The sequence below is a fragment of the Canis lupus genome, chromosome 30, assembly GCF_048164855.1.
Source record: "Canis lupus baileyi chromosome 30, mCanLup2.hap1, whole genome shotgun sequence".
NCBI classification, from domain to species: domain Eukaryota; kingdom Metazoa; phylum Chordata; class Mammalia; order Carnivora; family Canidae; genus Canis; species Canis lupus.
The window spans coordinates 38310437-38322522 of NC_132867.1; the positions used below are offsets into that span (position 1 = coordinate 38310437).

The window sequence follows — 12086 nt, forward strand, 5'->3', positions numbered from 1 at the left end:
ACACATGCTTAATAAATATTTGTTGGAAGCATCAATGGATGACGTAAAAGGATAGTACATATATGGTATCAAAAATTGGGTCACTGAACATAGCAATAAGATAGTGGCCTCATATAACTTATTTTCCTTGCTAAATAAAGGCTAACTAGATGTCTTTTGTGTAGCATTTGTTTTCCATGTGGCAGCTCATCATTAAGAGCCAGAAACAACAGATACTTCATTGGACATAAACAAGTATGAGAACACTGACCTCCTTTAGAATCACAGAAAACCATCAGGTCGGCAGCTTTCCTCTTGGTGATGCAGAGTCAATAACAGGAAGCAAAGGGCAGGTATGTTCTGTCATTAAGTCTAGTGCTTTTCCTCCAAATGGCTTCATTAATGCCAAGGTCACTCGACTGAGCATGACATTGGGGAGATCATTGGTCCACAGCCAGTGTAAGCCATGGGGCACGCACATAAGAGCTAAGGATTGTTTTGTTTTCTTTTTTCTTTTAATTTCCCCTATGATAACAGCTAATGTATTTTACATTAAGTCTCTATAAATCTTGCCAATGACCCAGACAATCAAAAACTGAGCTAAGATCTATAATGACCCTAGGTCATAGGACTGTAATAGAAGGAATAACTAGGAATCAGCCTCCAAACTCCATTGCTGTCATACCCATTTATTTTACACCTCAGCTGAATTATCTTCGTTGTCACCTTTACCTCTTGAATGCAATTTACCCCAACTGCTGTGGTTTCTTCAAAAACATATTCTACTTTTCCCTTAGACTATATTCCCAATGCCTTCATTCTAATGAATTGCCTAATGCTTGGATTGCCCCATGGCCTCTTCTATGTAGTGTGTCCTCAATCATGTTCCAAAACTGTGTGGATATGAATGGCAGGAAGGGACAGACAGAGGGACAAGGGTAGAGGGGTATCATCATCCACCGAGTGCTTATTCTATGCCAAGCATTGTGATAAACGCACTATTTTATTTCCCTCAGAAATCTCAATTAGAAAAAAAAAAAAGAAATCTCAATTAGGTATTATTCCATTTTATGAGTAAGAGAATGGAGGTAAAGAGGGGCTAAGGATTTTTTTTTTAAACTTACACAACTAACAGTTTTCCAGGGCTGAAAACAAGAAAAGAAGAAAGAAGGGAGGCAGAGAAGAGGTCTGGGGAGGCAGGCTTGCAGGCCAAGCAGCCTTGGCTCTCCTGTCCACACAGCACAGCCAATCAACTGTTACCAGACTGGTCTTTCTTTCTTAAGGTAATCCATTCAAGGACATTTGTAGTTCCCCATCACTTCTTCCATCAAGTACATACTTGCTGATAACAATAGACAGATGGGCAAACTCTATGGCACAGCCTCTATGTCTTGGCTGGTGCTATCTCTCCCTGACCTCAAAACATATGCCTGGATACCTGTGTCCCCTCTACTTATCCATGGAAAGTAATCCGAGAGCTCTGCTGCCAGCCAGGTGCCAAGGGCATACCAATTGTTACCTAGTTAAATTATCTCAGCAACTCCAAGAGGTAAGCCTCATTGTTCCTATTTTACATATTAGGAAATTGAAGATCAGAAAGATTCAATCACATTCTCAAAGTCACATAGAAAATGCACAAGTAGAAATGTGGACCTTGATTTTCTTACAGAGAGACCAACAGTTGAATTTTTTTTTTTACCCAAGCTGAATTTTCTTTTATTATTTATTATTATTATTTCTTTTATTATTATTATTTCTATGATACAGAGAGAAGGGGTATTTGGTGGAGAAGCAAGACTCCTTTATAACATTTTAGTGAATTATTTAGATGAAAGATGCTAATGATAAAGTTGTATGGGAGCCAGACAGTAGCTCAGATTGTTGCATTTTTATTCTCCATCTAACTCCTACTCACATCAAGGCTGATGGAGCTCACTCCTTCCATGAAGCCTTCTTTGAACATATCAAGCACTGGTCTTTCCCTTATTAGAGTTCATTTTGCTCTTGTAATTAATAGTCTATCACTTGAAGGCTCCCAAACCACCCTTGCTGTGACAAGGCAATTTCAAGGTCTCTAAGCTTCTCAATTCTAGTTCTGTTTTTTCCAAGCTGCATCTTGGACCTAAAACTTAAAGCCATCAAAAGAAAAACACTTCTTAACTCAAAGATTTAACTAAAGACCTATATAATTATCCTCTAATGCTTTTTGCTATTTTCACATGGGTTGTTTCCCCAACTATACCTTTGCATTTTTTTCATGAACCAACTGTGTTCCAAAGTTAATCGGTAAGTCCACACTTTGCAATGTGAATAGTCTTTCATTCTAAATGGCAATAAAATGATAAGATTTTTCATCTTCATCTTACCAAAAATGTCTATTTAGCTGATTCAGAATATGATCCAGCTGAAGTGATGATGAACTTCAACTACTTGGCCATTCAAATTAAAGGCTGAAATTTGAGCAGCTGCCTAATTTCTAGCAATCGAAGGCAAGAGGCCTGAGCCATCCACAGAGAAAGTTCCCTGTCCCAATTATTCTGTATTGTGGGCAGATAGAGAATGGAGGAGACAATGAGATATCCCAAGTTCCACTCCAACACCCACCATAGTCCTTGGCCAGGTACTCTTGGGGAGAACGTCTGTCATCAAGGCCTCTCAAACATTTTTCTCAACGATTGACCACCAATTCCTACAAAATATCTTCTGAATTAACCCCACGTTTGCCATCCCTGCTACTATCACCTTAGCTTCAACCATCACCACTTTTCATGTGGACCATGGAGGCCTCCCCTCTGGGCTTCTGACCTCCTGGTCTCACTTTATTCTGTATGACTCCTTTTTTTTTTTTTTTTTTCTTTTTGCTTTAGATCATTAGCTCTGAGTTTCACCCTTCATCCTATTGCTCTCCAGCCACACCATTCTACCACACTAGGGAAATAAGCGCATCTGCTGTCTCAAGCCACCCTGCCATTGCAGATGACTGACCTTCTTCCAGGAACATATTGCCTTCCTTTCTTTTGTAACTCCCTGCTGTATTTTTTTAATGCCTCAGGGTCCCTCCCGTCCCCCAGAAACCTGCCTCACATGTCTCCTAACCTAAATTTTGTAACTTTCCTCTTCTTTCATAGTTTTCTGCAGCTTGTTACATCACCATGTGAGGATGTCACCTGTCTCTCTCCCACTAGATGGGGGCTCTCACTGGGAAGAAATGACCATTCATCATCCTAGTGACTATTCTAGAGCCTAGCAATTACAAGTATCTGCTGAATACACTGCTGTTTCATGATGAAATAAGAGAAGGATGAAGGGGGGTGCCTGGGTGGCTCAGTAGTTGAGCCTCTGCCTTTGGCTCAGGGTGTGATCCCAGAGTTCCAGGATGGAGTCCCACATCTGGCTCCCTGCAGGGAGCTTGCTTCTCCTCCCTCTGCTATGTCTCTGCCTCTGTGTGTGTGTCTTTCTCTCATGAATAAATAAATAAAATCTGTAAAAGAAAACAAAAATAGGAGCACCAGGTAGCTCAGTCAGCTAAGCATCTGCCTTCAGCTCAGGTCACGATCCCAGAGTCCTGGGATGAAGCCCTATGTCAGGCTCCCCACTCAGCAGAGAGTTTGCTTCTCCCTCTCCCTCTGCCCCTTCCCCAGCTTGTGCTTTCTCTCCCTCTCTCTCAAATAATAAAATCTTTTAAAAAAGAATTAACAAAAATAGATTTACTAAAAGTCATGTTGAAGCTAGATTATTTTCTACATGTGTTATAAAAGATGATACAGCCTGTGAGGAAGAGAATGCTTAAATAATAGCCTTTCATTTTAAATCATTGAGCACTAGAGCCAGAAGGGAGGCTCTATTTATTGAGGACAGTCACTAACTTGTGACATCTATTTCTATTATACAGTTCCTTTCAAAACACAATCCCATTTTTAACAAACCTCTTTTGGTAGGAAAGTTGTTATTTTAGAAAGTAAGTTAGTTAATTATTTCATTTTCAAAGAGTTTTGAACCTTAGGAATATTATCTTTTAATATTTTAAAAATTGAAGTACAATTTATATATAAACAGCTTTAAAGTGTACAGTTTGATAGGTTTTGACAAATGCATAAATCCACAAAACCCATACCCCATAAAGATTTAGAATATCTCCATTGCCTCCCAAAAGTTTCCTCATATCCATTCCTTGTCAGTTCCAAATTTTTCTTCCCAGTGGCAACCATTCTGATTTTTACCTCTGTTGATTAGTTTTCTATGCTGGAGTGTCTTATAAATGGATACAAATAGAATATGTTATGATATGTTATGTGTAGAATATGTTACTCTTTTTTACGTGTCTGGCTTCTTTTACTCAGTATATTGTTCTTCAGAGTCATCTATGTTTTATGGGTATCAGTAGTCTATTCTATTTACATTTAAAGTAATTATTGATAGGGGAGGACTGACTTGTTATGGGCATTTACAAATACATTTATATTTGTCTTGTTTTTTTTTTTTTGTCTCTTACTTCCTCTGTTACAGTCTTCCTTTGTGTTTCATTGTGTTTTAATATTGATGTACTTTGACTCCTTTCTCTTTTTCTTTTGTATTGGTATATTTGTTAACATTTTTCTGTACACAGCCATGTCATCAGCACATGTAGGTACATTTGTGCCTTTTATCACAAATGCTATGCCTTGTATTTCTTTTTCTTGTCTAAGCGCAAAGGCTATAACCACTAAAGTACTGATAGAAATATTGAGAGTAGACATTCTTATCTCTTTTTTAATCATAAGGATAAAGAGTACGAAACATGGATTTTTCATAGGTACCTTTTATTCTAGTGAGACAGTTACTATTGTTTGTTAATTGAGAGTGTTTTTTAAAAATCTAGAATGGATATTGAATTGCAGTAAGTTCCTTTCATCTATCTTATTTATATCTGTGATTTTTCCTTTTTATTTTGTTAATATGGTAAATTCAATGGATTAGTTTTTGAATATTAAACCAAGCTTTTATTCCTGTGATAAAGCCCACTTTGTCATAATATGCTATCCTTTCTTTACATTACTGTAATTTTTTTGCACCTATATTTACGATCAATAACAGTTTGTAAAATTTTTTGCATGCAATGTCTTTATTAACTTTTATCTTAGGGTTATGCGGTGTCTAAAAATTTGGGAACTCTTCCCTTTTCCTGGATTATCTGAAGGAGTTTGCATAAAGGTGCTATTATTTCTTTCTTTAATTCTTGCTAAAACTTACAAATTAGGCTCTCTCAGCCTTCAGTTTTTGTGAGAAAGTTTTCTTATAATAAATTCAAACTTTTAACAGACATGGGGCTAATCAAATTTTCTTTTTTGTATCTAATTGGATAGTTTATGTCTTTGAAATCATTGATCATTTGATCTAAATTGTCAAATATACTGATATAAAATTATCCAAAACATTTATTATCCTTTTAATTAATGTCTGCAGGAACTATAGTGATGTTTGTCTTTGCATTAGTTTTCTATAGCTGCTGCAATAAATCACAACAAACTTAATAGCTTTAAACAACAAAATTTACATTCTTATGTTCAGGTGATCAGAATTCTAGAATGTGTATTCTGTAGTTGTTGGATATAATTCATAAATATCAATTAGGTTATATGGGTTGATAGTGTAGTCTAAATCTCTATTCTTACTGATTTTTTTTTCCTTCTGATCCTAATAATTATTGAGAAAGGAGAGCTGAAATTCCTAATTGTCATTATTTATTTGTCTGTTATTCCTTTCAGTTTTCTTTTGTAATCATGTGTTTGGATTTCTGTTATTAGGTGCATCTGTATTTCTTTTTTTTTTTTTGTATGTTGAATATTTATTATTTTTTAAAAATTTTTTATTGGTGTTCAATTTACTAACATACAGAATAACCCCCAGTGTATTTCAGATTTATATGTCTTATGGATGAACTAACCATTTTATTATTTTAACATGTCCTTATTTGCTTATAGTAATATTCCTTACCTGAGATTTAATTTAATATTAATACATCCAATCATGCTTTTTATGATTTGTCTTTTATGCCATTTTATATTTCACTATTTATGTTTTTATATTTACCATGGCATACCATGTACTTGAATCTTGCTTTTTAATTAGATTGGTAATCTTTGCTTTTTAACTGACATGTTTAGTACATTTATACCTAATAAAGTATTGATATAGTTGTATCAAAGTTTTCCATCTATTTTCCATCTGTTCTTTTTATTTTGTCTCTCTTTTCCTACCTTTTTCCCATAGCTAATTGGGGATATTTTAATGTTCTTTTACTTATTCTGTTGGATTAATATCTATACTTATTTGTTTCATTCTTGATAATTGCTCAAGAGTTTGCATTGGACATATTTAACTAGCAGCATCTATGTTCAAATCATATAACACTTCATGTATAACAGAATGAATTTTACAGCAGTACAATTCCACTTTCCTTCTTCCTGTTCTTTGTGATATTATTGCATATTTTATTTTTGCATGTTATAAATTATTACTGTTTAAACCTCTAAATATTTTTAAAGGAAATGAACTCTGGGAATCAAACTAGGGGTGGTGGAAGGGGAGGTGGGCGGGGGGTGGGGGTGACTGGGTGATGGGCACTGAGGGGGGCACTTGATGGGATGAGCACTGGGCGTTATTCTATATGTTGGCAAATTGAACACCAATAAAAAATAAATTTATAAAAAAACAAAATATAAAAAAACAAAACAAAACAAAAAAGAAACAAAAATGGTAATAAGGTGTATGTTATCTTTAGCCATAAATTTATCATACCAAGCAATCCTCATTCCTCCTATAGATCAGTTTACATGGAATTCTTTTCTTTTAGTTCAAAGAGCATTCTTTAATATTTATTGCAGTAAATATATAGTTAGTGATTCTTTAAACCTTTATTTGTCTAAAAATGTATTTATTTCACCTCCATTTTTGAAGAATATGTTTTGCAGGTTATAGAATCCTAGACTGATAAATGTTCCTCCTCTACCCCTCCTTTCAGCACTTTAAAGATATTGTTTCATTCTGTTCTGGCTTGAATTGTTTCTGATGAGTAGTCTATAGTTTTATTACTGGCCATTTTGATGTAACAAGTCAAATTTCTCTGGTTACTTTTAGTACTTTATTATTATTTTTTAATAATTTAATTAGAATGTGCCATGGCATGGTTTTTCGTTGTGCTTATTTTTTGAGGGTTTCTTTGGTCATTTTGATGTATAGATTTATATTTTTCTTAACATTTGGAAAATTTCCAATCATTACTATTCAAATAAATTTTTCCCTCCACCTCTTTCTGAGATTCTAACTATGTATACATCAGAGTGTTTGATATTTTCCCAAATTCAGTGAGTCAGTGTTTACTGTGTTTTCCATCTTTTACCTCTCCATGAAAATATCTGAATAATTTCTCTTACCCTCTTTTCAAGTTCAGTAATCCTCTACTCTGCAGTATCTAGTATTTTATATATAAATGAATCCAGTGAATTTCTCATTTCAGATATGTCTTTCAGATCTAGAATTTCTTTCTAATTCTTAAAAAAATGTTTTACAAAAAAAAAAAAGTTTTACATATCCCTTATTTCATTCCCTATGTATTCACTTATTGCACATATCTTTTCATTTGAATCATTGAAATAAGATGATAGCTGCTTGAAAAATTTCCTGCTAATTCCAACCTCTGTATGCCCATTAGTCTGGCTTTTTAATTGTTTTTCCTTCTGTTTTTGGCTCACATTTTCTTCCTTCACATATCTAGTAACTATGTGTAACACATTGTGAATATGCGATTGAGAGTATGCATTTTGTTTACTTCCTTTTAAGAGTGTTGAATGTTGGGATCCCTGGGTGGCGCAGTGGTTTGGCGCCTGCCTTTGGCCCAGGGCGCGATCCTGGAGACCCGGGATCGAATCCCACGTCAGGCTCCCGGTGCATGGAGCCTGCTTCTCCCTCTGCCTGTGTCTCTGCCTCTCTCTCTCTCTCTCTCTCTCTCTCTGTGACTATCATAAATAAATAAAAATTAAAAAAAATTCTTGTAAAAAAGAGTGTTGAATGTTATTCTTGCAGACATTTAATTTACTGGTGAAGTTTTATTTTGTCAAGGCCTCTCTCAAGGCCTTTTTAAGCCTTTGTATAGAGTAGTCCTTCTTTTAGAGATGGATTAGCCCTCCTCTTATTGACCTCTTTGAGATTTTACCTGAATTCCCATGTGTTCTCTACTCTGGCTATTCAGAACTCCAATATATCCCAGCACTGTGTAACCTCTGAAGTCTTTATTCATTTCACATCTACCTGGTAGCTGTTCTGTAGCTGACTTCATGAAGTCTCATCTATGCATGTGAAGTGTAGTATTCAGCTGAAGACTCAAAAGGAAATTTTTAGAAATCTTTCTCTGAAGAGCTCACCACTCCCCAGTATTCTGTCCTGAAAAATCCCACACCTCAATAGTTATAAATTTCTATCTGTATTCTCCACCCAGCAAGATCACTGTTATCTGCTTGGGCTCTGTATCCCTCTGCCATGGTTTGGAATGTGCCCCATGCAGAAATTTGGGGTAAATTGGGGTAAATTTTGGAGCTCAATTCATATACTTCCATTTTTTCAAGGATCACGACCCTCTGCCTCCTGTTCCACTGCCTGGAAATGGTTGTTTTATAAAATTTTCCCCCAGTTTTATAGATTATTTTTAATGGTGGGAGGACAGATCCATTACCTGTTACTCTTTGATGGCCCCATTCAATAGATTTTCTAATTTGTGTTTCACGGTACATGAACCAAAATCTGCCTCCCTGAAATTTCCAACCATTTCAGTTGATTCTATCTTTTGGAATACCACCACAATAGTTCTTACTATACTGCTTTTAACATATTCTATTGGTGCAAAGAATCCAATCTCCATTCACTAACTCAAGGATTTGATCCTATAATTATCTCATTATCTTTGCCACATACTTCTTTCCTCTCTACTAATTCCCATTAGCATGTAAACTTCTCTTGTCTCATGTCCTCTTCAATTTCCTCTCCATTTTTCTGCTTCCCATGATAGCAATGTTTCTGCAAATATTAAAATAATCATATTTTCTTGAATTTCCACACATTTATTCACCTCCCTTTGTGTTCATTAGCCCTACTAATCAGGGCTAGTTTATAACCATGAACAACTCTTCATGGTTATAAACAAGTCCATCTGTCTATGTCCAGTGACCAATCCCCCCACCCCTGCCCATGACCAATTCTTGGATATCCTTTTTCTATTTCCAGTGGGATTTTACATACATTATTACCTGTGTTTCTTGATATACTTCCTAATTTGTTTACAGGGCCCCACAGTCTGCTGGACTTCTCCTTTTCCTTTTCTGTTTCCTGGAATCTCAAATGCTGGAATGCCTTGGGTCGGGACCCTCTTGCTTCTCCCATGTCATTGTTCCCTATGTTACACTACTATTCTTTGCTGCTTCCCCACTTCTGTTAAAGAGTTCTATTTACCTTATTAAGCAATACCTGTGCTTCCTCTCATTCACAACATTCACTTTATAAACATGTTTTGTTTGCTTTGCCTTCAAAATGTATTGCAAATTCAACTGCTTCTCATTACTTTAACTATTACCACCTTCATTCAGGGCACTTTTCATCTTACCTAAACTTCCAAAATAGACTCTTAACTCTTACCCTTACTTCCTGGACCAGTCCATTCTTCAAACAACTGCTAGTGTTATAATTAAAAAGCTAAATCAGGCCATGTCACTGACCTGGTTAAAGTCACTAATGACATCTCTTCACATTTATAAAGTCCAGGCTTCTAAAATAGCTCCATATTCAACACTTGATCTTAGCCAAAAGGCCAAGAAATGATTAGCTCCACATTTAAATTACCTGGGGTGATAGGACTTGACTTTGCTGTATACTAAGTCAGTTTGGGGATTTTACAAATTACTGATCCCTGGGCCCCACCTCCAAAGATGGCTATTTAATTAGTATGGGCTGCAACTTAGACATCAGGACTTTTAAAGCTCCTCATGTAATTCTAATGTGTGACAAAATGTAAGAACCACCAACAGGTGATTTTGGGGGGGGGGGGGGGTAGAAGGAGGGAATACCCCAGAGATATGAAAGGTGGATCTACTCTTAAAGATTATTCTTTAATTGGGATTAATTGGGGCCAGAAAATAGTTATCAGCATTTTCTTAAGACTCTTAAGAGATTCTATGGTTAAGTCTAGACTGAGATTACTGTCCCACATCTTGTCCTTGGCTACTTACCCAACCACTGACCTACTTGTGAAGCACATTCCTTTTTTCAGAACTATCTTCACTCATTGGTGATTTACAGAAGCTTATTTGACATATTTGAAGAACAACCACATGAAGCCACTAATCAGATTGTGATCAACCACATCACCCCAGATGGGTAGGTTCAACTTCAGTTAATCTGAGCTCTGCCTTTGGTCAAAAAAATCTGGTTACCTTCCCTGTAAGGGCAAGTGATACAAACAGCATGCATGTCCATTTTTGTCTAACAATTCTTTTCCCTGACTTGCAGCCTTCAGAGCAGATTATTCAGGAAATAGGCTGATGTACTGCTTTGCCCTTCACAAATAACGGTAAGAGTCAATTCCTCTTATAAGAAAACATTTGGGAAATGGATACTACATTGGCTCCCATTTTTATTTGTCTTCAAAAAATGAGAAACAGATTCATGCATTCCTATTCTTATACTCAAAAGCACAAGGTAGAAAGAGAAAAAATGTCACTTGTATTTTTAGTTTGTATGCGACTGAAAATATATTTTCTTACTCAGGGAAAATCTTTTTTACAAATACAAAGTTGGTTTCTTTATATAAACTCTAAGTATGCTTCAGTTTCTTTTGTTGGCAAGTCCACAGAAAGTACATTACTCATCATCCAGAAGAGATGTCATGAGGACAAGGTCCAAAGATTGAGAAAGGACATAGGAATCTGCTGCCCAAGAAAGAATCTGCTCAGATCTATCAACTACCTGGAAAATAATGGAAATCAACCTCTCCCAAAAATTACTCTGAGAGTCCAATTATGGAGATTTTAAAATGCAAATAATCAACATTAACATAAGAATTTAATTTAATACAATTATTTTTGCAATGCAGGTGAGAACTATAGTAGGAGATGAACACATACAGCTCTTACAGAATCATAAAATCACATGTGTGTAGCCAAGAGACTTTACAGAATAGCAGCAGCTCATTTTGCAGATAAGTAGAACCTTCATGGGAATTTGATGACTAGACTAAAGATTTGAAATGAGACCAATACTTACATTTTAGATGCATCAAGTTCCCTGACAATTTTATCTACAAGCTACACCACCCTATTTTAATTTCTAAATGAGTGGTACCCCACTTTGTTTAATTTAATAAATGTTGTTATAGCCTCCTAAATTAATGAGAGGTCTAATACTTAACAGAAGGGCAGAGCAAAACATATTTCTAAACTGAAGCTAACTTCACAGTTCTAAAACTAAAAAAACACAATAAGCTACTATTTGCTATGTGTCAACTGTACTTCAGTAAAACAAATTTAAAAAAATAAAAAGTTACTATTTTATGAATCATCAGAAAAAGTGTGATTGAGGGGCACCTAAGTGGCTCAGTTGATTAAGCATATGCCTTTGGCTCAGATCATGATCCTGGGGTTCTGGGATTCAGCCCAGCGTCGGGCTCCCTGCTCAGCAGTCTGCTTCTCCTTCCACCCCTCCCCCTGCTCATGCTTGCTCTCTCAAATAAGTAAATTTTAATTAAAAACAAATAAAAATTGTGATCTGACAAAAAATATTTGATAAACATTTGTAAAACCATCAATCTAAATAATAATATTATAAAAAGTGCTAAATAGAGTAAATATAATACAGTAGGAGCTCATGAACTTTATGGGTTAATGTAGGGAAAGCCTAGTTATTAATTAAGTCCTACTCACACTTCTTCTAGCACACATTTCTTAGGTGCTAATTATTTGAGGCTTCATGTTTTAGGTAAATAAAATCTTGGTTTTGGTGTTAGTGGAGTTTGTAGTTGGTTTCTACACTTGTGGGGTTTATTTTAATGGGATTTCAGCAAATTCTATGAATTCTAATTATTTTCA

At 35.6% G+C, this 12086-nt stretch overlaps 1 protein-coding gene across 3 annotated transcripts in view; it reads right to left on the reverse strand.

Annotated features, from left to right (window-relative positions):
* DSCAM (DS cell adhesion molecule) overlaps positions 1-12086 on the reverse strand; it is a 732791-nt gene that overhangs the window by 249903 nt on the left and 470802 nt on the right. The gene's annotated exons all lie outside the window — the stretch shown is intronic.